Source organism: Ovis canadensis, chromosome 20, assembly GCF_042477335.2.
Source record: "Ovis canadensis isolate MfBH-ARS-UI-01 breed Bighorn chromosome 20, ARS-UI_OviCan_v2, whole genome shotgun sequence".
Lineage (NCBI taxonomy): Eukaryota > Metazoa > Chordata > Mammalia > Artiodactyla > Bovidae > Ovis > Ovis canadensis.
Window position 1 is genome coordinate 22,170,399 of NC_091264.1, and position 22,762 is coordinate 22,193,160.

The following is a 22,762-nucleotide window of genomic DNA, read 5'->3' on the forward strand; positions in this document are numbered from 1 at the left end:
TCTAGTTTATAGTCCTTGGGAACTTGAATAGAATTTGTATCCTACTGTTGTGTGAGAACTATATACATCTTAATCATGTTGAATTGGTTCATAGTGCTTTTCACGTCTACTGTATCCTTTTACTTCTCTGTATATTCATTCTACTCATTTTTGAGAGTTTAATATTGAAACAAACTAAAAATCTTAATTTTTCTACTCAAAAATAATTGCAATATATAGTGGAGCTATATTAACCTTGTTCTGTATTTACCAAGCCTCCTGTAAATGTGTTACCATATTTTCATAATAAACACATGATAGACATAAAACAGGATGAATTGATTGACCTTAATCCAACCGTATCAACAACTACACAAAATGTCAGTGGACTATAGTCCCCAATGAAAGGGCAGACTGCCAGGCTGAATTTAAAATGCAAGATGGAGTAATATGCTGTTTATAAAGGATGTAATTTGAAGACAAGGACATAAACACTTTGAAGGGAAAAGATATGTCATGCAACAGTAAGTGTAAGAAAGCTGTTGTGACCCTGTTAAAATCAGTCAAGATAGACTTCATGACAAAGAAGCGTTTCATAACAATAAAAGAATCAGTCCATCAGGAGGACATAATCCTGAATATGTATGCCTCTAAAACTAAAGTTTCAAAAATATATCAAGTGAAACCAACAAAACTAAAAGAAGAAGTAGGCAAATCCACAGTGATAACCAGAAACTTGAATTCCTTTCAGCAGTTGACAGAACAAGTAGAAAAAAAAAATCAGCCTGACCAACTCCTATCAAATAACTATTGCCCCTGGTCCTCTTTCCTTCTGAGGCACCTAGTGTAACACAATACACACAGAATGAATTAGAAAAGTTCAAAAGTGAAATTTAAATAATTCAGTATATTTTTTCCAATACAAATTTTTATAAAATGCTATTTTCTTACCACAATTTTATTTTCATGAAGTTCTTAGAGCTACTGCCTTAGCTCACCCAGTACATGGAGAGGGTTATGGACTGAATTATGTTCCCCAAACTTCTTGTGTTGAAGCCTTAATCCTCAGTAAGTCAGAATGAGTTGGAGTTAGGGCCTTCAAAGAGGTGACTAAGTTAAAACGAAGCTGCTAGGGTGGGCCCTAATCCAGTCTGATTTGGTGTCCTTGTAAGAGGCAATCTGGACACCCAAGAGTCACAGAATTGCATGCACAGAAGAAAGACCACGTGAGGATTCAGCGAGAAGGCGGCCGTCTCCAAGCCAAAGATGGAGGCCTCAGAAGAAACCAAGCCTACCAACACCTTGAGCTTAGACTTCTAGCCTCCAGAACTGTGAGAAATAGATGTCTGCTGTTCCGGCCATCCAGTCTGGGTAGCACATGTCCTCAAGTCAACCATCGCCCCTCTGCATTGCAACCCCATGACTAACAGACACAACGTGAAGGCCTGTTTCTCACCTGGCAAAACCACTGTGACCTCCATCAACCCTTCCTCCAGCTCCTGCCTCTTTCTCACTGAACACTCAGCAGAAGTCCAGTCTGTGACCGTGGAAGTGGATGAAAGAAGGGAGGTCATTGGATGAAAATCGACACCATGCTCACTACTGCATTACCTTACTACAGAGAAATCAGGACATTTGAATCTGAGCTGGAAGACTCTGCATTTAATGTAGTTCTTGAACAGGAATACAGGCAGAAGACCTCTGGCATGTTTATAGTGCTTCAACTAAGGAAGCTTTGACACTCAGGGCAATACGCCACTGTAAGAGTCAGAGCAAAGTACTGCTATGACTTTCAAGCAAACAGAAGGGAGGATGGGAGGACAAGTGAGATATAAGGAAGGAAGACACACTACTACCAATATCTTAACCCAGGGATATGCTCTGCTGGTCCGTATGCAAAGGAGACACTCACAGAATTTTAGAGAAGGTGGTATATCTAGTCCAACAGTCCAGTTTATAAAAGTGGAAGCTTTTATAAATTAGGAATTAAGTGGCAGAAGCAGAACTGGGCCTACATGCCATTTCCAAAGGCATGATGACATGAAGTCACTAAGGTGACCATCTTGATCACATTATGATATGCAGATAAAATTTTTTTTAACTTTTAATTGTTTTATATGCAGATAAAATTTTCTCTGATACTAGGTTGACTCCAGTTGTGAAATATTTGGCATCAAATGAAGAGCAGGGCTATTTCAGTGAATGACGATAATTCAGTCATATTGTCATGTAGAAAGAAAGGAGTTTTTATTCAGTATTTTCTGTCATCTGTGAATGATAAGCTATTTCTGAGACTGAAAATAAAAGTCCAATATAGCAGTAAGCTAACTACAGGTGCTTTTTGGTGTCACAAAGTAGTAACTGTAGTCGTATTGACAGAGAAGAGATTCCGCTGAGGGTGGAATGCAGAGTGGGGGGGCGGGTTGGGGGAAAAGATTGAAGCTGCCCTCTCCTGATTGGCACTATCAGGCTCCAAAAATTTTCAAAAGCCCATCTAGAATGAGCGCTGCTTAAAATGGCAGGCAGGCCAAACCACAAAGACCGAGGGATGAGTTGGCATGAACTTCTGGCCACGATGAAGGCCAGGTCAGGCGGCCGAGTTCAACAATCCCGCTGCCTCCATAAAGATAAAAAGAGGAATTAACAGTGAGCTTTCTCTAGAATCAGCAGCTCAGCCTAAAACACTCACTGCCCGTTATCCTGAGTCTAGAGATCTGTATAAATGACTTTTTATTTACAAAGGCAAGTATTCATTTACATGGTAGTGGATGTGAGGTGCGACAACATAGTGATTTATATTTAATGATAAAAAGTATTTTGCACTTCACATTTGAATACGTTTATTAACTGTTTTCACTTTCATTTTATAAAGAGGATGCTAGAACTCAGAGATGTGAACTGGTTATGTAACAGGTAAAGCCTCCGCAACAAATGAGTCTCTCTAAGGCAAGAGTCAGACATGACTGAGCGACTGAACTGAGCTGAACTAAGGCATAACCGGAAATGGTGGGGTCAAAGGTTACAGTCAGGGCTGCTGCACACAGGGGTACAAACAGGCCTTACAGCGGGTCCCCCAAGGCGCAGCTTCAGACCATCAGCTGCTCTATCCTGAAGAGCCCTTTGACAACTCTTATGAAACATGTCTCAGAAACTTCCATGGAGGGACTTGCCTGGTGGTCCAGCGGCTAAGACTCTGGGCTCCCAATGTGGGGGGTCCGGGTTCCCAGAACAGGGAATAGATCCTGCATGGTTGCAGCTAAAGATCCTACAGGTCCCAACTAAGAGTTTGCATGCTGCATGCTACAACTACGACCCAGTGTAGCCAAATAAATAAATGTATATAAATATGTGTGTATATATATATATAAAGAAAAGACACTTCCACGGGGGCTTGTGGAGACAGCAGAGCATTTGTTCATTGACCGCCGGCCCCACGGGTCAAGGGCTGCCTCGTGGAGCATTATTCTCCCTGCCCTCCATCCCCTCTGTTACTCCTCCCCACCTCCAGCCTTGCACACTGTGAGTGCCAAGAAAGCTCCTACGGACACCCCCAAGAAGAGAATCATAAAACCCCCCAAACAAGAAACGAGAGGCCAGGTTACAAAGGAGGCAGTATCCAGGGGAGCCTGCTCAGAACTGGTCCCTGCACCTGTGGCTAGAATCAGAGGAGAGGTCAGGAGGATTTGAAGTGAAACACGGCTCCACTACCCAAGAATATTCGATCGGGGGGTGGGAGGGGTAAAAATTCACCCTGTGCTCTGCTCTCCATGCACACACCCAGGTGCAGGCTGAGCTCCCCGGAGGCAGTGGCTGGCTTCTCTCTTGTTTATACAAAGACACCCTGCGGAAGAGCAAGGGTCCTGGTTTTTCTTCACCCCTCTGTTGCACCATAGGCTGGAATCTTAATTTCAACGTTTGGAAACTCTAAAGCAAACAAACTAAAAGAAATAAAAGGCATCTAAATTGGAAAAGAAGTAAAATTATCTCAGTTTGCAAATGACATAATCTTACATGTGGAAAATCCTAAACACTCCACACACACATACACAAACAAAACTGTTTCTATGAATAAAAGATTGCAGCAAAGTTGCAGGATAAAAAAATCAATATACAAAAATCAGTTGTATTTCTAGACACTAGCAATAGCCTATCTGAAAAAGAAATTAAGAAAATAATCCCACTTATTATAGTAGCAAAATTTCTCATGAGTGAGAAGACTAAATAGTGTTATACTGTCCATACTTCCCAAAATGATCTTCAGATTGATTCAGTTCAATCCCTATCAAAATCCAAAAGGCACTCTTAGCAGGAAAAGAAATAACCATCCTAAAATTCATAAGGAATCTAAGGGACTCTGAATAGTCAAAATAATCTTTAAAAATAACAAAGCTGGAAGCCTCATACTTCCTGATTTCAAACCATGCTGTGTAGTAACAGTAACTAAGACGACGTGGTCTTAGAGACCATATAGACTATGGGCTCCCTATCGACCAGTGGAGCAGACTAGAAGGCCCAGAAGTCAATCCTTGTAAGTGTGCTCAGTAGCTTCAGTCGTGTCCAACTCTTTGCAACCCTGCTGGCTCCTCTATCCATGGGATGCTCCAGGCAGGAATACTGGAGTGGGTTGCCATGCCCTCCTCCATGGTATCTTCCCGATCCAGGGATTGAACCTACATCTCCTGGGTTGCAGGCAGATTCTTTACCACTGAGCCACCAGGGAAGCCCAAATCCTTACATGTAGGACCAAATAATTTGCAACAAGATTACCCAATAAGGAAAGGATAGTCTCTTCAATAATTGATGCTGGAAAACCTGGATATCCACATGCAAAAGGATGACATTGAGGGCTTCCCTACATCAAATGCAAAAATTAATTTAAAATGGATTAAAGACTTAAACATGAGAACTAAAACTATGAAAGTCGTAAAAGAAAATATAGGGGGAAAGCTTCAGGACCTTGGATTTGGCAATGATTTCTTGGGCATGACATCAAAAGCACAGGCAAGAAAAGCAAAAATAGACAAATGGGATGATATTAAACTTAAAAACTGTGCATCAAAGGAAACAACCACTAGAATGAAAAGTCAACCTATAAAATGGGAGAAAATATTTTCAAATTATGTATCTGACATATACAAGCTGATATCCAGAAAATGTAAGGAACAACAATGAAAACAAATAGCCTAAGTAAAAAATGGGGAAAGGACTTGAATAGGCAATTTTCCAAAGAAGACAAGAGTGGTGAACAAGCATATGAAAAGATGCTCACCATCATTAGTCATAAGACAAATCCAGATAGGTAGCTGGGTATGAGTAGGTAGGGCCAGTAGGAGGGCCTCTGTAAAAGGAACAGAAATAATGTGTTGATGAGGATGGAAAGAAATTGGAACCCTTGTGCACTGTTGGTAGAAATGTAAAATGGTGCAGCCATTATGAAAAATTGAAAGAGAACTACCATATGACCTAGCAATTTCACTCTTAGGCACATATCCAGAGAAAACCATAATTCAAAAAGATACATCCCTATGTTGATGGCAGCACTATTCACAATAGTCAAGAGGTGGTAGCAACCTAAATGTCCAATAACGGATGAATGGATAAACAAAACATGGTCTGAACATACAATGGAAGATTCAGTTCAGTTGCTCAGTCATGTCCAACTCTTTGTGACCCCATGAATTGCAGCACGCCAGGCCTCCCTGTCCATCACCAACTCTTGGAGTTCACTCAAAGTCATGTCCTTCAAGTCGGTGATGCCATCCAGCCATCTCATTCTCTGTCATCCCCTTCTTCTCCTGCCCCCAATCCCTCCCAGCATCAGGGTCTTTTCCAATGAGTCAACTCTTCGCATGAGGTGGCTAAAGCATTGAAGTTTCAGCTTTAGCATCAGTCCTTCCAAAGAACAACCAGGACTGATCTCCTTTAGGATGGACTGGTTGGATCTCCTTGCAGTCCAAGGGACTCTTAAGAGTCTTCTCCAACACCACACTTCAAAAGCATCAATTCTTCAGTGCTCAGCTTTCTTTACAGTCCAACTCTCACATCCATACATGACCACCAGAAAAACCATAGCCTTGACTGGGCAGGCCTTTGTTGGCAAAGTAATATCTCTGCTTTTTAATATGCTATCTAGGTTAGTCATAACTTTCCTTCCAAGGAGTAAACGTCTTTTAATTTCATGGCTGCAATCACCATCTGCAGTGATTTGGGAGCCCCAAAAAATAAAGTCTGACACTGTTTCCACTGTTTCCCCATTTATTTCCCATTAAGTGATGGGACCAGATGCCATGATCTTCGTTTTCTGAATGTTGAGCTTTAAACCAACTTTTTCACTCTCCTCTTTCACTTTCATCAAGAGGCTTTTTAGTTCCTCTTCACTTTCTACCATAAGGGTGGTGTCATCTGCATATCTGAGGTTATTGATATTGTGCAGCCTTAAAAAGAGTGAGCCCCTGCTAAAGGGTCCCATGCTAAACCATGGATGAACCTTGAGACATTATGCTAAGAGAAAGAAGCCAGTCACAGGAGGGCAAATACTGTGTGTTTCCACTCACATAAGGTGTCCAAAGAAGTCAAAACTATAGAAACAAAAAGTAGAAAGGTGGTTGCCAAGGACTGAGAGGAAGGAATTGGTGTTTCCTGGGTATAGAATTTCAGTGTTGCAAGGTGAAAAAGTTCTAGGAGCCTGTTGCACAACAATGTGAATATACTTAACACTACCGAGCTGTACACTCAAAAACAGGTAAGATGAAACATTGAATGTTATATGGTTTTTTTTTTTACCACAATTTAAAAAAAAAAAAGACCAAAAAAATGAAATGAAAATAACCCCCCAAACAATTAACTCAGAATTTTCAAAGAAAGAAAACAATTGGTGAGTGTAAAAGTAATGACACCCAATCCTGAGATTTTTTAAATATTATTTTTAATGTGGACCATTTTTTTAACCATTTTTTACAATACTGCTTGTTTTAGGTTTTGGTTTTTTTGCCAGGAGGCATGTGGGATCCTAGCTCCTGAACAGAGATCAAACCTGTAACCGGTGTGTTGGAAGGTAAAATCCCAACAACTGGACCACCAGGAAAGTCCCCTAATCCTGAGGTTTATGCACAGTTCATTCTCCATAAACATGTACAACAAATTCCAAAGGACACAGAGTCTGTTTTGATATCCTCCTTAGCTCCTTCTTTCAAAAATTCTTAGTGAAGGGACTAGTTAGGGTTCAGTCTGGTTTCACTGTATAACACACAATACGCTTATGCCACTCAGTCACTGAGATGTCTGTTTCTTGCTTTGGGATCTTTAGGAGTGAGTTCTGTGAGTTAGCTTTACTTCTGGGCTTATTCACAGGAATTCTTTGAAGACTGAGTTAGTATCAGCTGGCTGTGAGGAAAAGCTTTGTCCATCCCTGGCTGTGAATCACTGAGCTCTGACCCTTCCTCTGTGGCATCTGGAGGCACAGGGTGCTTTCAGCAGAGCATCATTTTGCAGCCAGGACTAAGTGGGTGGGGGGTTTCAAGCCAACTTTGGTTATTAGAATCACTTCCTACTTGAAGGGAAAGCTAGGAATAAATTCCATCTTGACTGTGTTACTACTAAAACATTTTTTTCTCCCTCTTTCTTTCTTCCCTCTGACAACAGGTGCTAGGAGTTGGAACAAGCCTATTTCCTCATGCAACGTTGTGTGAGTCACCACAGATCTCCCAAAGTGAAGCAGACAGTCATTTCGTGGTTGTTTAGTCACTAAGTCATCAGTGGGACCAGAACCAGACTAGGTTTTTCTGACTACCCATAGGACATTCAGCTATGTGCTGTGCTGTGTGTCTCAATCGTGTCTGACTCTTTGCAACCCCATGGACTTCAGCCCACCAGGCTCCTCTGTCCAAGGGAATTCTCCAGTCAAGAATACAGGAGTAGGTTGCCATGCCATCCTCCAGGGGATTTTTCCCAACCCAGGATCAAACCCAGGTCTCCCATATTGCAGGCGGATTCTGAAGCCCAAGAATACTGGAGTGGGTAGCCTATCCCTTCACCAAGGGAACTTCCCCACCCAGGAATGGAACCAGGGTCTCCTGCATTGGAGGTGGATTCTTTACCAGCTAAGCTACCAGAGATGCCCCCATATCGGCTATATTTCTTAGCTGTAGTTATTGGTCATTGGTTAGTATTAATTTTAATTTTTGAAGAGTTTTGTTTAAAAGATTATTTTCTTTAAATTATTTTTCAAACCTAGTAGTAAAAATGACAAAAAAGGTAAACAAAACAATGACATTCATTATCACAATTCTGTAAGTGTAGGAACAGAGAGGAAAATTAACATTTATTGAGTATCTACTATTTGACAGACCTGTACCCACTTTATCTTATTTAATCCTCACCACACTGAAGGATATTTATTATTATGTAAATACTTTTCCTTTTACTTGAGGGAGCAGGAGAATGAGGATGAAAAAGTCAAGTAAAGTACATGATTCGCACCATACCATGGCTCCCATCCCTCTGTGGTCGAAAACAGCCCATGGAGTGTCATGCTTCTAGAGCTCAGCTGTGCCTCTGTCACCAGGGAGTTCCTGGAAACCTCCCCAACAGCAAGAACAGAGAGGCCCCAGGCCAGCCAGAGACTCAAAGGACAGCTGAGTCCAGGCACTGCCAGGCCACTGAACCTCTGGCTGCAGATGCCAGATGGGGCCCAAGAGGTGCCCCATATACCCACCGAGAGCAAGCATCTATCCTGACATGCCATGCATCTTAATCAGCCCTCATTCAGCTGTCAATTTGCACTGCCACCTTCTACAGGCCTATCAACACACTGTACCCAATTGTTGCTGTTGTTCAGTTGCTAAGCCATGTCTGACTCTTTACAGCCCCATGGACTGCAGCATGCCAGGCCTCCCTGTCCCTCCCTATCTCCCAGAGTTTGACAAGTTCATGTCCATTAAATCGATGAAGCTATCCAACCATCTCATCCTCTGTCACCCTCTTCTCCTTTTGCCTTCAATCTTTCCCAGCATCAGGGTCTTTTGCAGTGAGTTGCCTGAACAGTATGAAAAGGCAAAATGGTACCCACTACATGGTTTAAAATGTATGAAAACAAGAAGAATCATCAAGATATTCCCACAACCCATCATTTTACTCAGTCCAAAATATTAGTGAATCTACATACAGAAAGTTTCAAAAGAGGTCTTCTGGATTTTAATTTATCCTTTTGAGCAAGAAAAAAAAAAGGAAATTGTAAAAATAAATGAGCACTTTTCAGAGTTAAAAAAAAAAAACTGCAAGTAATGAGAAGTCATCGAACAGCTGAACGATTGATCTTGATTTTACTTACAAAATCATAAATCTGCAGTGTCCACTAGACAGCTTGGGGGTAAAAAAAAAAAATGCCAAGCAAATATAGGGATGAAAAAATTTCAGCAGACTGGAAGAAACAACTTTCAAGAATGTGAGAAATTAAGAAACAAACATTTGAGCTTCAACATAGGCAATTAAAAGCTAAAATCATGAGGGGAAAAAAAGTAATCTAAGCTATGAACTATAGCTATCCTATAGCATACTACTACATATTAGTAGTAAGTTAATAGTATACTACCCATAGTATTAGTAGTATACTATTAGCTGCTAAGTAGAATATGATTGGACTTCCTGGGTGGCTCAGCTGGTAAAGAGTCTACCTGCAATGCAGGAGACCCCTGTTCAATTTCTGAGTGGGGAAGTTCCCCTGAAGAAGGGATAGGCTACCCACTCCAGTATTTTGGGGCTTCCCTCGGGGCTCAGTCAGTAAAGAATCTGCCTGCAATGCAGGAGACCTGGGTTCGATCCTTGCATTGGGAAGATCCCCTGGAGGAGTGCATGGCAACCCATTCCTGGATCCTTGCCTGGAGAATCCCCATGGACAGAGGAACCTGGTGGACTGCAGCCCATGGGGTCGCAAAGAGTTGGACATGACTGAGCAGCTAAGCACAGCACAGAATATGATTACTATTAGCTATAAAGTAGATATGAAGGTCTAGAAAATAAATGAAGGAAGTTAGAAGCTCTAGAAATTACTATAGATGCAGCTGGATCAAATTGTTAAGAAAATAAGGTTTCACATACATACATGCACATTTCCAAGTCCTCTGGCCTTTTCAGACTAAGTCAACCAGCACGCTTTTCTTTTCAGCTTCAAGGCAGGTACTACCTGGCAAAATGAAAAGGACAACGGACTCAGGTGTCTGGCATTCCAGGACTTGGCTGGCATAGAGACAGGTGATTTGGGAGCATACGTTCTCTGAACTGGAGAGGGAAAAAGCTAAAGAGAACTGAATTTATTTAAGAGCTATTGAGAGAGAGGAATTGACAGAATTAGTCTATTAATTTAGGACTGTGGTAGAGGCAAGGGAGAAGTCAAGGATGGTTCCTGGGTTTCTCTTCTCAGTAATCAGAAGGATGGAAGTGTTGTTCACTGCAGTTTGGTCCATAGAAGGAGCTGATGAATTGGGGGGGTGGGGGGCAGAAGGAAACTGCCTGTGGCCAGGGGAGGGCAGAAGGAGTTGGCCTTCAGGCTGGGACAGGCTGAGATGGAGCATCGGAGAGAAGCTGTTCAGTGAATGGCTTGACTTCAGATGCTCAGCAGAGGTTTCAGATAGAGATATTAATTTAGAAGAGAGTCACATAGAAGACAAGAACCTGTGTAAGCAATGAGATTGCCAGGGGAAGAGTGTGTATAATAAAAATAGAAGGTGACCCAGGACATACCCTGAAGTGAAGTGAAGTGAAGTCGCTCAGTCATGTCCAACTCTTTGCGACCCCATGGACTGTAGCCTACCAGGCTCCTCGGTCCATGGGATTTTCCAGGCAAGAGTACTGGAGTGGGTTGCCATTACCTACCCAGGGATCAAATGCTGGTCTCCCGCATTGTAGGCAGACGCTTTTACCATCTGAGCTACAAGGGGAGCCCTATATACCCTGAAGGAACATCAATATTTAAAGGATGAAGGGATGCTCGCTTCGGCAGCACATATACTAAAATTGGAATGATACAAAGAAGATTAGCATGGCCTCTGCACAAGGATGACATGCAAATTCGTGAAGCGTTCCATATTTTTACAATTGCTAAAGGATATTCTCTAGACAGGAAACACAAAAAGGGTGTATAAACCCGAACCCAAAACAATAAAGTAAATGGCAACGGGATCATACTTATCAATAATTACCTTAAATGTAAATGGGTTGAATGCCCCCATCAAAAGACAGAGACTGGCTGAATGGATACAAAAACAATACCCTTATATATGTTGTCTACAAGAGACCCATCTCAAAACAAGGGACACATACAAACTGAAAGTGAGGGGCTGGAAAAAGGTATTCCATGCAAATAGAGACCAAAAGAAAGCAGGAGTAGCAATACTCATATCAGATAAAATAGACTTTAAAACAAAGGCTGTGAAAAGAGACAAAGAAGGACACTACATAATGATCAAAGGATCAATCCAAGAAGAAGATATATCAATTATAAATATATATGCACCCAACATAGGAGCACCGCAATATGTAAGACAAATGCTAACAAGTATGAAAAGGGAAATTAACAATAACACAATAATAGTGGGAGACTTTAATACCCCACTCACACCTATGGACAGATCAACTAAACAGAAAATTAACAAAGAAACACAAACTTTAAATGATACAATAGACCAGTTGGACCTAATTCATGTCCTAAAACAATGAATTTCACCTTTTTCTCAAGTGCTCACGGAACCTTCTCCAGGATAGATCACGTTCAGGGCCATAAATCTAGCCTTGATAAATTCAAAAAAATTGAAATCATTCCAAGCATCTTTTCTGACCATAATGCATTAAGATTAGATCTCAATTACAGGAGAAAAACTATTAAAAGTTCCAACATATGGAGGCTGAACAACACGCTTCTGAATAATTAACAAATCACTGAAGAAATCAAAAAAGAAATCAAAATATGCATAGAAACTAATGAAAATGAAAACACAACAACCCAAAACCTGTGGGACACTATAAAAGCAGTGCTAAGGGGAAAGTTCCTAGCAATACAGGCATACCTCAAGAAACAAGAAAAAAGTCAAATAAATAACCTAACTCTACACTTAAAGCAATAGAAAAGGAAGAAATGGAGAACCCCAGGGTTGGTAGAAGGAAATAAATGTTAAAAATTAGGGCAGAAATAAATGCAAAAGAAACAAAAGAGACCATAGCAAAAATCAACAAAACAAAAAGCTGATTCTTTGAAAGGATAAATAAAACTGACAAACCATTAGCCAGACTCATCAAGAAACAAAGGGAGAAAAATCAAATCAATAAAATTAGAAATGAAAATGGAGAGATCACAACAGACAACACAGAAATACAAAGGATCATAAGAGACTACTATCAGCAATTATATGCCAATAAAATGGACAACGTGGAAGAAATGGACAAATTCTTAGAAAAGTACAACTTTCCAAAACTGAATCAGGAAGAAATAGAAAATCTTAACAGACCCAACACAAGCATGGAAATTGAAACTGTAATCAGAAATCTTCCAGCAAACAAAAGCCCATGTCCAGACGGTTTCACAACTGAATTCTACCAACAATTTCAAGAAGAGCTAACACCTATCCTACTCACACTCTTTCAGAAAATTGCAGAGGAAGGCAAACTTCCAAACTCATTCTATGAGGCCACCATCACCCTAATACAAAAACCTGACAAAGATGCCACAAATAAAGAAAACTACAGGCCAATGTCACTGATGAACATAGATGCAAAAATCCTTAACAAAATTCTAGCAATCAGAATCCAGCAACACATTAAAAAGATCATACGCCATGACCAAGTGGGCTTTATCCCAGGGATGCAAGGGTTCTTCAATATCCGCAAATCAATCAATGTAATTCACCACATTAACAAATTGAAAAATAAAAGCCATATGATTCTCTCAATAGATGCAGAGAAGGCCTTTGACAAAATTCAACATCCATTTATGATAAAAACTCTCCAGAAAGCAGGAATAGAAGGAACATACCTCAACATAATAAAAGCTATATATGACAAACCCACAGCAAACATTATCCTCAATGGTGAAAAATTGAAAGCATTTCCCCTAAAGTCAGGAACAAGACAAGGGTGCCCACTTTCACCACTACTATTCAACATAGTTTTGGAAGTTTTGGCCACAGCAATCAGAGCAGAAAAAGAAATAAAAGGAATCCAAATTGGAAAAGAAGAAGGAAAACTCTCACTGTTTGCAGATGACATGATCCTCTACATAGAAAACCCTAAAGACTCCACCAGAAAATTACTAGAGCTAATCAATGAATATAGTAAAGTTGCAGGATATAAAATCAACACACAGAAATCCCTTGCATTCCTATACACTAATAATGAGAAAGTAGAAAAAGAAATTAAGGAAACAATTCCATTCACCATTGCAATGAAAAGAATAAAATACTTGAGAATATATCTACCTAAAGAAACTAAAGACCTATATATAGAAAACTATAAAACACTGATGAAAGAAATCAAAGAGGACACTAATAGATGGAGAAGTATACCATGTTCATGGATCAGAAGAATCAATATAGTGAAAATGAGTATACTACCCAAAGCAATCGACAGATTCAACACAATCCCTATCAAGCTATCAGCGGTATTTTTCACAGAGCTAGAACAAATAATTTCACAATTTGTATGGAAATACAAAAAACCTCAAATAGCCAAAGCAATCTTGAGAAAGAAGAATGGAACTGGAGGAATCAACCTGCCCGACTTCAGGCTCTACTACAAAGCCACAGTCATCAAGACAGTATGGTACTGGCACAAAGACAGAAATATAGATCAATGGAACAAAATAGAAAGCCCAGAGATAAATCCAAGCACCTATGGACACCTTATCTTCGACAAAGGAGGCAAGATAATACAATGGATTAATGACAATCTCTTTAACAAGTGGTGCTGGGAAAACTGGTCAACCACTTGTAAAAGAATGAAACTAGAACACTTTCTAACACCATACACAAAAATAAACTCAAAATGGATTAAAGATCTAAACGTAAGACCAGAAACTATAAAACTCCTAGAGGAAAACATAGGCAAAACACTCTCCGACATAAATCACAGCAGGATCCTCTATGACTCACTTCCCAGAATATTGGAAATAAAAGCAAAAATTAACAAATGGGACCTAATTAAAATTAAAAGCTTCTGCACAACTAAGGAAACTATAAGCAAGGTGAAAAGACAGCCTTCAGAATGGGAGAAAATAATACCAAATGAAGCCACTGACAAACAATTAATCTCAAAAATATACAAGCAACTTATGCAGCTTAATTCCAGAAAAATAAACAACCCAGTCAAAAAATGGGTCAAAGAACTAAATAGACATTTCTCCAAAGAAGACACACGGATGGCTAACAAACACATGAAAAGATGGTCAACATCACTCACTATCAGAGAAATGCAAATCAAGACCACAATGAGGTACCATTTCACGCCAGGCAGAATGGCTGCTATCCAAAAGTCTACAAGCAATAAATGCTGGAGAGGGTGTGGAGAAAAAAGAACCCTCTTACACTGTTGGTGGGAATGCAAACTAGTACAGCCACTATGGAGAACAGTGTGGAGATTCCTTAAAAAACTGGAGATAGAACTGCCTTATGACCCAGCAATCCCACTTCTGGGCATACACACCAAGGAAACCAGAATCGAAAGAGACATGTGTACCCCAATGTTCATCGCAGCACTGTTTATAATAGCCAGGACATGGAAACAACCTAGATGCCCATCAGCAGATGAATGGATAAGAAAGCTGTGGTACATATACACAATGGAGTATTACTCAGCCATTAAAAAGAATACATTTGAATCAGTTCTAATAAGGTGGATGAAACTGGAGCCTATTATACAGTGTGAAGTAAGCCAGAAAGAAAAACACCAATACAGTATACTAACACATATATATGGAATTTAGAAAGATGGTAATGATAACCCTGTATGTGAGACAGCAAAAGAGACATAGATGTATAGAATGGACTTTTGGACTCTGTGGGAGAGGGAGAGGGTGGGATGATTTGGGAGAATGGCATTGAAACATGTATACTATCATGTAAGAAATGAATTGCTAGTCTAGGTTCGATACAGGATACAGGATGCTTGGGGCTGGTGCACTGGGATGACCCAGAGAGATGATATGGGGAGGGTAGTGGGAGGGGGGTTCAGGGTTGGGAACTCATGTACACCTGTGGCGGATTCATGTTGATGTATGACAAAACCAATGCAGTATTGTAAAGTTAAAAAAAATTAAAAAATAAGGATGAAAATACACAAATGAGCCCTCAAAGGAGACCACAGCATATTCAGGGAAGTAGGAAGAAAACCAGAAGATGATGGTGTGACGGAAGCTATAAGAACATACTTCAAGAAGGAATTGGTCATCAGGGTCACTTGTGGCTAAGAGGTGAAAACAGAAGTTGCAAAGTGTCCACTGGGCTTAGCAATACAGAGCTGTGACCTTGAGCAGAAGCACTCCGTTGCCGTAGTAGAGCAAAACCAGATTCCAGGGGCTGGAAGAGTAGCAGGCAGCAAAGCAGACGCAACTGCTGCATCTACTGGGCTTATATCCAAGGATGCTAACTACCACAGCCTGGAACGCATCCCTGGCTGCCAACACATAGAGGGAGTGAGCGACAGAGAGACAGTGGGTACCACTCATCACAGTAATTTCCATATTAACAACGTGGCTTGGTTTTTAATTGAAAAGCACTAAATACCACTCATGAAGTAAACATTGACTTGCAGTATATTAGGCAGAGCCAGAGTAAAAGCTGGCACAATAAGCTGTGATTCTATTTCTCTATTAACTGGAAATCTTACCATGGGGTCACACAGAGTCAGACACGACTGAAGTGACTTAGCAGCAGCAACCAGTTTCCATTTTGGACCTACACTACAAACAATAATAATAATAAACAATAAAGATCTCTGCCAACTCCCAAATACATCAAATTGTATATCTTAAACATCTCCAGCTTTTTGTATATCAATCACACCTCTATAAAGCATCCTTTTTTTTTTTTTAGGATCACTCCTAAATGTTTAAATCATCAGGCAAAAATGTCAATAGAATTGACAGGCAGTCTTAAGAAATTTTACAGTATAGACTACTTAAACTTTCACTTTCTGAACTCATCCTAACCCTGTAGTTAGGATCAGTTCAGTTCAGTCACTCAGTCATGTCCGACTCTTTGCAACCCCATGACCTGCAGCACACCAGGCCTTCCTGTCCGTCACCAACTCATGGAGTCTACCCAAACCCATGTCCACTGAGTCGGTGATGCCATCCAACCATCTCATCCTCTGTCATCCCCCTCTCCTCCTGCCCTCAATCTTTCCCAGCATCAGAGTCTTTGCAAATCAGTCAGCTCTTCACATCAGGTAGCCAAAGTATTTGAGTTTCAGCTTCAACATCAGTCCTACCAATGAACACCCAGGACTGATCTCCTTTAGGATGGACTGGTTGGATCTCTTCAGTCCAAGGGACTCTCAAGAGTCTTCTCCAACACCACACTTCAAAAGCATCAATTCTTCGGTGCTCAGCTTTCTTCACAGTCCAACTCTCACATCCACAGATGACCACTGGAAATACTATAGCCTTGACTAGATAGATCTTTGTTGACAAAATAATGTCTCTGCTTTTTAATATGCTGTTTAGGTTGGTCATAACTTTCCTCCCAATAAGTAAGCGTCTTTTAATTTCATGGCTGCAATCATCATCTACAGTGATTTTGGAGCCCAGAAAAGTAAGTCTGACACTGTTTCCACTGTTTCCCCATCTATTTCCCATGAAGTGATGGGAACGGATGCCATGATCTTAATTTTCTGAATGTTGAGCTTTAAGCCAACTTTTTCACTCTCTTCTTTCACTTTCAGCAAGAGGCTTTTGAGTTCCTCTTCACTTTCTGCCATAAGGGTGGTGTCATCTGCATATCTGAGGTTATTGATATTTCTCCCGGCAATCTTGATTCCAGCTTGTGCTTCCTCCAGCCCAGCGTTTCTCATGATGTACTCTGCATAGAAGTTAAATAAGCAGGGTGACAATATACAGCCTTGACGTACTCCTTTTCCTATTTGGAACCAGTCTGTTGTTCCATGTCCAGTTCTAACTGTGGCTTCCTGACTCACCTACAGGTTTCTCAAGAGGCAGATCAGGTGGTCTGGTATTTCCATCTCTTTCAGAATTTTCCACAGTTTATTGTGATCCACACAGTCAAAGGCTTTGGCATAGTCAATAAAGCAGAAATAGATGTTTTTCTGGAACTCTCTTGCTTTTTCCATGATCCAGCAGATGTTGGCAATTTGATCTCTGGTTCCTCTGCCTTTTCTAAATCCAGCTTGAACATCTGGAAGTTCACAGTTCATGTATTGCTGAAGCCTAGCTTGGAGAAATTTGAGCATTACTTTACTAGCATGTGAGATGAGTGCAATTGTGCGGTAGTTTGAGCATTCTTTGGCATTGCCTTTCTTTGGGATTGGAATGAAAACTGACCTTTTCCAGTCCTGTGGGCACTGCTGAGTTTTCCAAATTTGCTGGCATATTGAGTGCAGCACTTTCACAGCATCATCCTTCAGGATTTGAAATAGCTCCACTGGAATTCCATCACCTCCACTAGCTTTGTTCATAGTGATGCTTCCTAAGGCCCACTTGACTTCACATTCCAGAATGTCTGGCTCTAGGTGAATGATCACACCATCGTGATTATCTGGGTTGTGAAGATCTCTTTTGTACAGTTCTGTGTATTCTTGCCACCTCTTCTTAGTATCTTCTGCTTCTGTTAGGTCCATACCATTTCTGTCCTTTGTTGAGCCCATCTTTGCACAAAATGTTCCCTTGGTATCTCTAATTTTCTTGAAGAGATCTCTAGTCTTTCCCATTCTGTTGTTTTCCTCTATTTCTTTGCACTGATCACTGAGGAAGGCTTTCTTATCTCTCCTTGCTATTCTTTGGAACTCTGCATTCAAATGGCTATATCTTTCCTTTTCTCCTTTGCTTTTCACTTCTCTTCTTTTCACAGCTATTTGTAAGGCCTCCCCAGACAGCCATTTTGCTTTTTGCATTTCTTTTTCTTGGGGATGGTCTTGATTCCTGTCTCCTGTACAATGTCACAAACCTCCATCCATAATTCATCAGGCATTCTATCAGATCTAGTCCCTTAAATCTATTTCTCACTTCCACTGTATAATCATAAGGGACTTGATTTAGGTCATACCTGAATGGTCTAGTGGTTTTCCCTACTTTCTTCAATTTCAGTCTGACTTTGGCAATAAGGAGTTCATGATCTGAGCCACAGTCAGCTCCTGGTCTTGTTTTTGCTGACTTATAGAGCTTCTCCATCTTTGGCTGCAAAGAATATAATCAATCTGATTTCGGTGTTGACCATCTGGTGATATCCATGTGTAGAGTCTTCTCTTGTATTGTTGGAAGAAGGTGTTGCTATGACCAGTGCGTTCTCTTGGCAAAACTCTTTTAGCCTTTGCCCTGCTTCATTCCATATTCCAAGGCCAAATTTGCCTGTTACTCCAGGTGTTTCTTGACTTCCTACTTTTGCATTCCAGTCCCCTATGATGAAAAGGACATCTTTTTTTGGGTGTTAGTTCTAGAAGGTCTTGTAGGTCTTCATAGAACTATTCAACTTCAGCTTCTTCAGCATTGCTGGTCGAGGCATTACTGGTAGTTAGGATGGGTTAAATTAAATATTTTTGTGCTAAGAGATTAAAAAATTGGATTGTATCAATTGCTTTTACTGCAAAACAGCACCCCAAAATGTGACTTAAAACAATAAATATTTATTATTTTGCACAATACTGTTGGTTAGAAAGAATTCAACACAAGCTTGCCAGTGGGGATCTCCAAGCTGAGTCTGCCCAACTGGGGTGTGCTGGCTTGCTCAGGCATCTAATGGGAGTTGGTGGGGCAGCTGGGGCTGTATGGCCTAGGGTGGCTTCCTTCACAGCTCTGGTGGGTGGCATATGTTAGCTGGAGTGATATGTCCATGGCCCTGGGTCTCTCTCCATCCAGCAGGGGAGCTCAGGCTCGTCCATGTTGTTCCACGTGCAGCAGGACAGCAAGCCTAATGCACAAGCATTTTTCAAGTCTCTCCTTATAGTACATTTGTTCCTTTCCTCTTGGCCAAGCAAGTCACATGTCCAAGCCCAGATTTACTGGGTGGAGAAACAGAATTAACTTCTTGAGGGGAAGACCATAAATTCTCATTGCAAAAGGGCATGTGTGTGGGGATGAAATAATTTGTGGCTATTTTTGCAATCCATCACAACTACCTTTAGCTTAATCTGCATGATACCCTAGGAACTTCCTCTAAATTCATTTAAAGAGTCATAAATACAATGAGTCATGTACATGCCATATATTCAAACGAGGAGTATTCTGCTGCTTCTTTGTTTCAGAGGTGGTGTTAAAGCACAATGAAGGAAGGGTGTTCTGGGGCTTTGAATTCCTAAAAGGCCAGGTCCGTATCTGCCTCTATTCTGTATGCCCAACGGTATGGTAACTTCATCTGAGTGAATGAGCAGTTTGTTTCCTAAATCTACTAAGACCAAAACAACACGAAGGGACTTCCTTGGTGGTCCAATGGTTAAAAATCACAGGTTCAATCCCTGGTTGGGGTACTCAGATTCCACATGGAGCACCCACGTGTCCCATTCCACAACAAAGACTCAACACCGTGCAATAACAGTCATGTCCGACTCTTTGCCACCTCATGGACTGTAGCCTACCAGGCTCCTCAATCCATGGGATTTCCATACAAGAATATTGGAGTGGGTTGCCATTTCCTTCTCCAGGAGATCTTCCCAAGCCAGGGATTGAACCCGGATCTCCTGCATTGTAGGCAGACGCTTTACCTTCTGAGCCACCAGGGAAGTCTCTAAATAAATAAACACTTTTTTTAATTTTAAAAAGTTGATTCAACTAAAAAAAAAAAAAAAAACAAGAAAAGAAGCATAAGGACTGCTGACTCTCACAGATCTTGGATTTCATGACTTTCTAAGAATAAAAAAGGGGGGAATCACATAAAATTAGGCTGTACAGTAATATACTGAGGCATACTTTTCAGCTTAATTTTATTGGTTTCTGGACTCTGGAGTTTTTGTGTGTATTGCCGATAAACATAACAGATAAAAGGACTAAAGGAAAAATATCTACTACATTTTCTTTCAAGATTGTGCATATTAGAAAGACATTTACTTGCCAGGCACATCATTCATTATATGCTGATTTTTGATAGCCCTTGACGGAAGGAGGTAAAGGAAATTGACCTTGGGAAAGGCAGAAACCTGACCTTTCCAGAAGGCATTCCACGTAGGGGTAGTCAGATTCTGTCCCTGGTCAGAATCCTGTTTCATGACGGCAGTTCTTCCTTTGTATCACCTGCTGGGCACTGAGAAACAATATACTTGTAAATGATCCGTATTCATCATGTTTCTGTGGTTTAATACAATCTCTCTGGAGGGAGGGGACAAGGAAGAGAATGAAATAAACCTAACTTTGTTGAAATATTGATTTGTTTCTGGTGACCTTTGACAACTGCGTTTTATCACAAGAAACAATCCCTACGAGGGGAGAGAAAAAAAAAAAAAAAAAACATTGAAAGGGGACTCTTTCCAAAGAGAAAGAAATTGTACTTCCCCAAAACATGTGGGCTGAGGTAGGTTCATGTACTCGTCAATGAGCCATATAATTGTTCTTCTCAGGTGACAGCAATAACAGGCCTTGGGAGAAATCAGTGAATTGAGGAGACTCAAGCCCACGGGGAGTGGCTTTCAGAGGCCAGCTGTGCCCCACGTCTTCTCCCTGGTGTCTTGTTTTGACTCTATAGTGTGGAAGGCAATGGCAGGGAAGAGAAGGAGAATTCCTGGTAGAGTTAGGAAGGATTCAGAGCGCCATGGCAGATTGTTGACTGTGTTCAGACGTGTCTCTCCATCCTGCCTGGATCACAGTCCCTTCCAGGTTAGTGCATGCCCAGCTTTCCACCAGCAGACAAGAGAGCCCTCCATCTAAACCTTCTGGCTTCCTTTACTTCTGCTGCAGGAAGGGGAACCCCTTCCAGGACCAAGGAATGGGCTCTTGCTTAACATTCAGAAGTGAATGGTCAGAGGAGACATACAGACTGACGACACAAGAGGCTCCACTGGGAAGGGACACCTGGTCAGAGGGCGGGAGGGTGAAGGGAGCCCAGGAGAACTCTTCCGCCATGTGGCGCACAGTATCAGGCTTCATGGTAACTGGGTAGGTTTCTGGCTGTCCCTGCCCAGTCGTCGTGACTCCGGGTCCTCCCTACTGGTGTGCGCATCTCTCAGTCAAGATGAATTCCAGCAAGGATTCTGGTGGGTTGGTAGGGCAGACGAACTGGCATCTCCTCTCTCCTTTCGACTTTCCCCAATTTCTTCCAGTTGGTGGTCGCCTGTTAGTTCTGTGTTCCTTACCGAGACCTCCTGTTGTTAAAATAACTCATGCAAGTGGCTACTGTCTTGCCTGGTCAGGCTTTCAGTGTTTCCCCAACACCTCTTTTCCATCACCACCGGGGTCACGGCAGTTCTTTGCCTCTAATCCTGCTCAGCTTTTCCCAGCCCAGCATGGGCGCCTCTAAGGGTGGCCTCCTGAGAAGCACATCCTTCCAGCTCACCCCCACAACCTCCCAGGCTGGACGTCACTGCCGACCTCTCCTCTTTTCATGGACTGGAGTGAAAACAGAAGAAGGGGCAGTAATCGCAGCCTCCTGATGGAACAGGGAAGGGTACCCTACAGAGGACACTGAGGATGTGGCCTCTGGGTGGACGCTGGTGAAGACTGGGAATTCATAAGGCATGCCACAGAGCCCAACTCTTTTGCGACCCCATGGACTGTCGCCTGCCAGGCTCCTCTGTCCATGGGATTTTCCAGACAAGAGAACTGGAGTGGGTTGCCATTTCCTCCTGCAGGTCATCTTCCCATTTCAGAGACTGAACCCGCATCTCCAGTGTATCCTGCATTGTAGGTTGATTCTTCCCCACTGGGGAAGCCCCATGCAACAGAGGAGGGAAGCAAAATAACGTGCCATGGTGCCTGCCTCCCTCCGAGGGTTCTGCCAGGTCTTTTTCCTTTTGCATCCCAGACAGGTAATGCTTTCAGAACAGCAGTGCTCATGGGCATCTAATGCAGAACCACACAGGATCCTGCAGAAGCCATGGCATATTTTTGGTATCTGGACAGTATCAACTTGGAGTCTCCCTCTTCACATGCTCATTTGGAAATTTTGATGGGAATTTAGGAGATAGATAGGGAACCAACAATGGTGTCTTGTTGGGAGGAACCAAGGAACTCCGCTTCAAAAAAAGACAGATTCCTCCATTTCCCCAGGGCTTCCCTGATAGTTCAGTTGGTAAAGAATCCACCTGCAATGCAGGAGACCCCCATTCGATTCCTGGGCTGGGAAGATCCCCTGGTGAAGGGATAGGCTACCCACTCCTGTATTCTTGGGCTTCCCTTGTGGCTCAGCTAGTAAAGAATCTGCTTGCAATGCCAGAGACCTGGGTTCGGTCCCTGGGTTGGGAGGATACCCTGGAAAAGGGAAAGGCTATCCACTCCAATATTCTGGCCTGGAGAGTTCCATGGACTGTATAGACCATGGGGTCACAAAGAGTCGGACATGACTGAGCAGCTTTCACTTTCCATTTCCCCAAATCTAGCATTTGCCAAAGTCCTTATGTGACTTCCTGTTAGCCCTGAAGGTTTTCA

At 41.7% G+C, this 22,762-nt stretch overlaps 2 non-coding genes across 2 annotated transcripts; one reads left to right on the forward strand and one right to left on the reverse strand.

Moving 5' to 3' along the window:
• Positions 1 to 10,959: 10,959 nt before the first annotated feature.
• LOC138426103 (U6 spliceosomal RNA) lies at positions 10,960 to 11,066 on the forward strand. Its single transcript, XR_011251527.1, has one exon. It is a non-coding gene; the product is annotated as a U6 spliceosomal RNA (small nuclear RNA).
• Positions 11,067 to 19,836: 8,770 nt separating this feature from the next.
• Positions 19,837 to 19,908, reverse strand: TRNAC-ACA (transfer RNA cysteine (anticodon ACA)). The gene has a single exon. It is a non-coding gene; the product is annotated as a tRNA-Cys (tRNA).
• Positions 19,909 to 22,762: the final 2,854 nt, after the last annotated feature.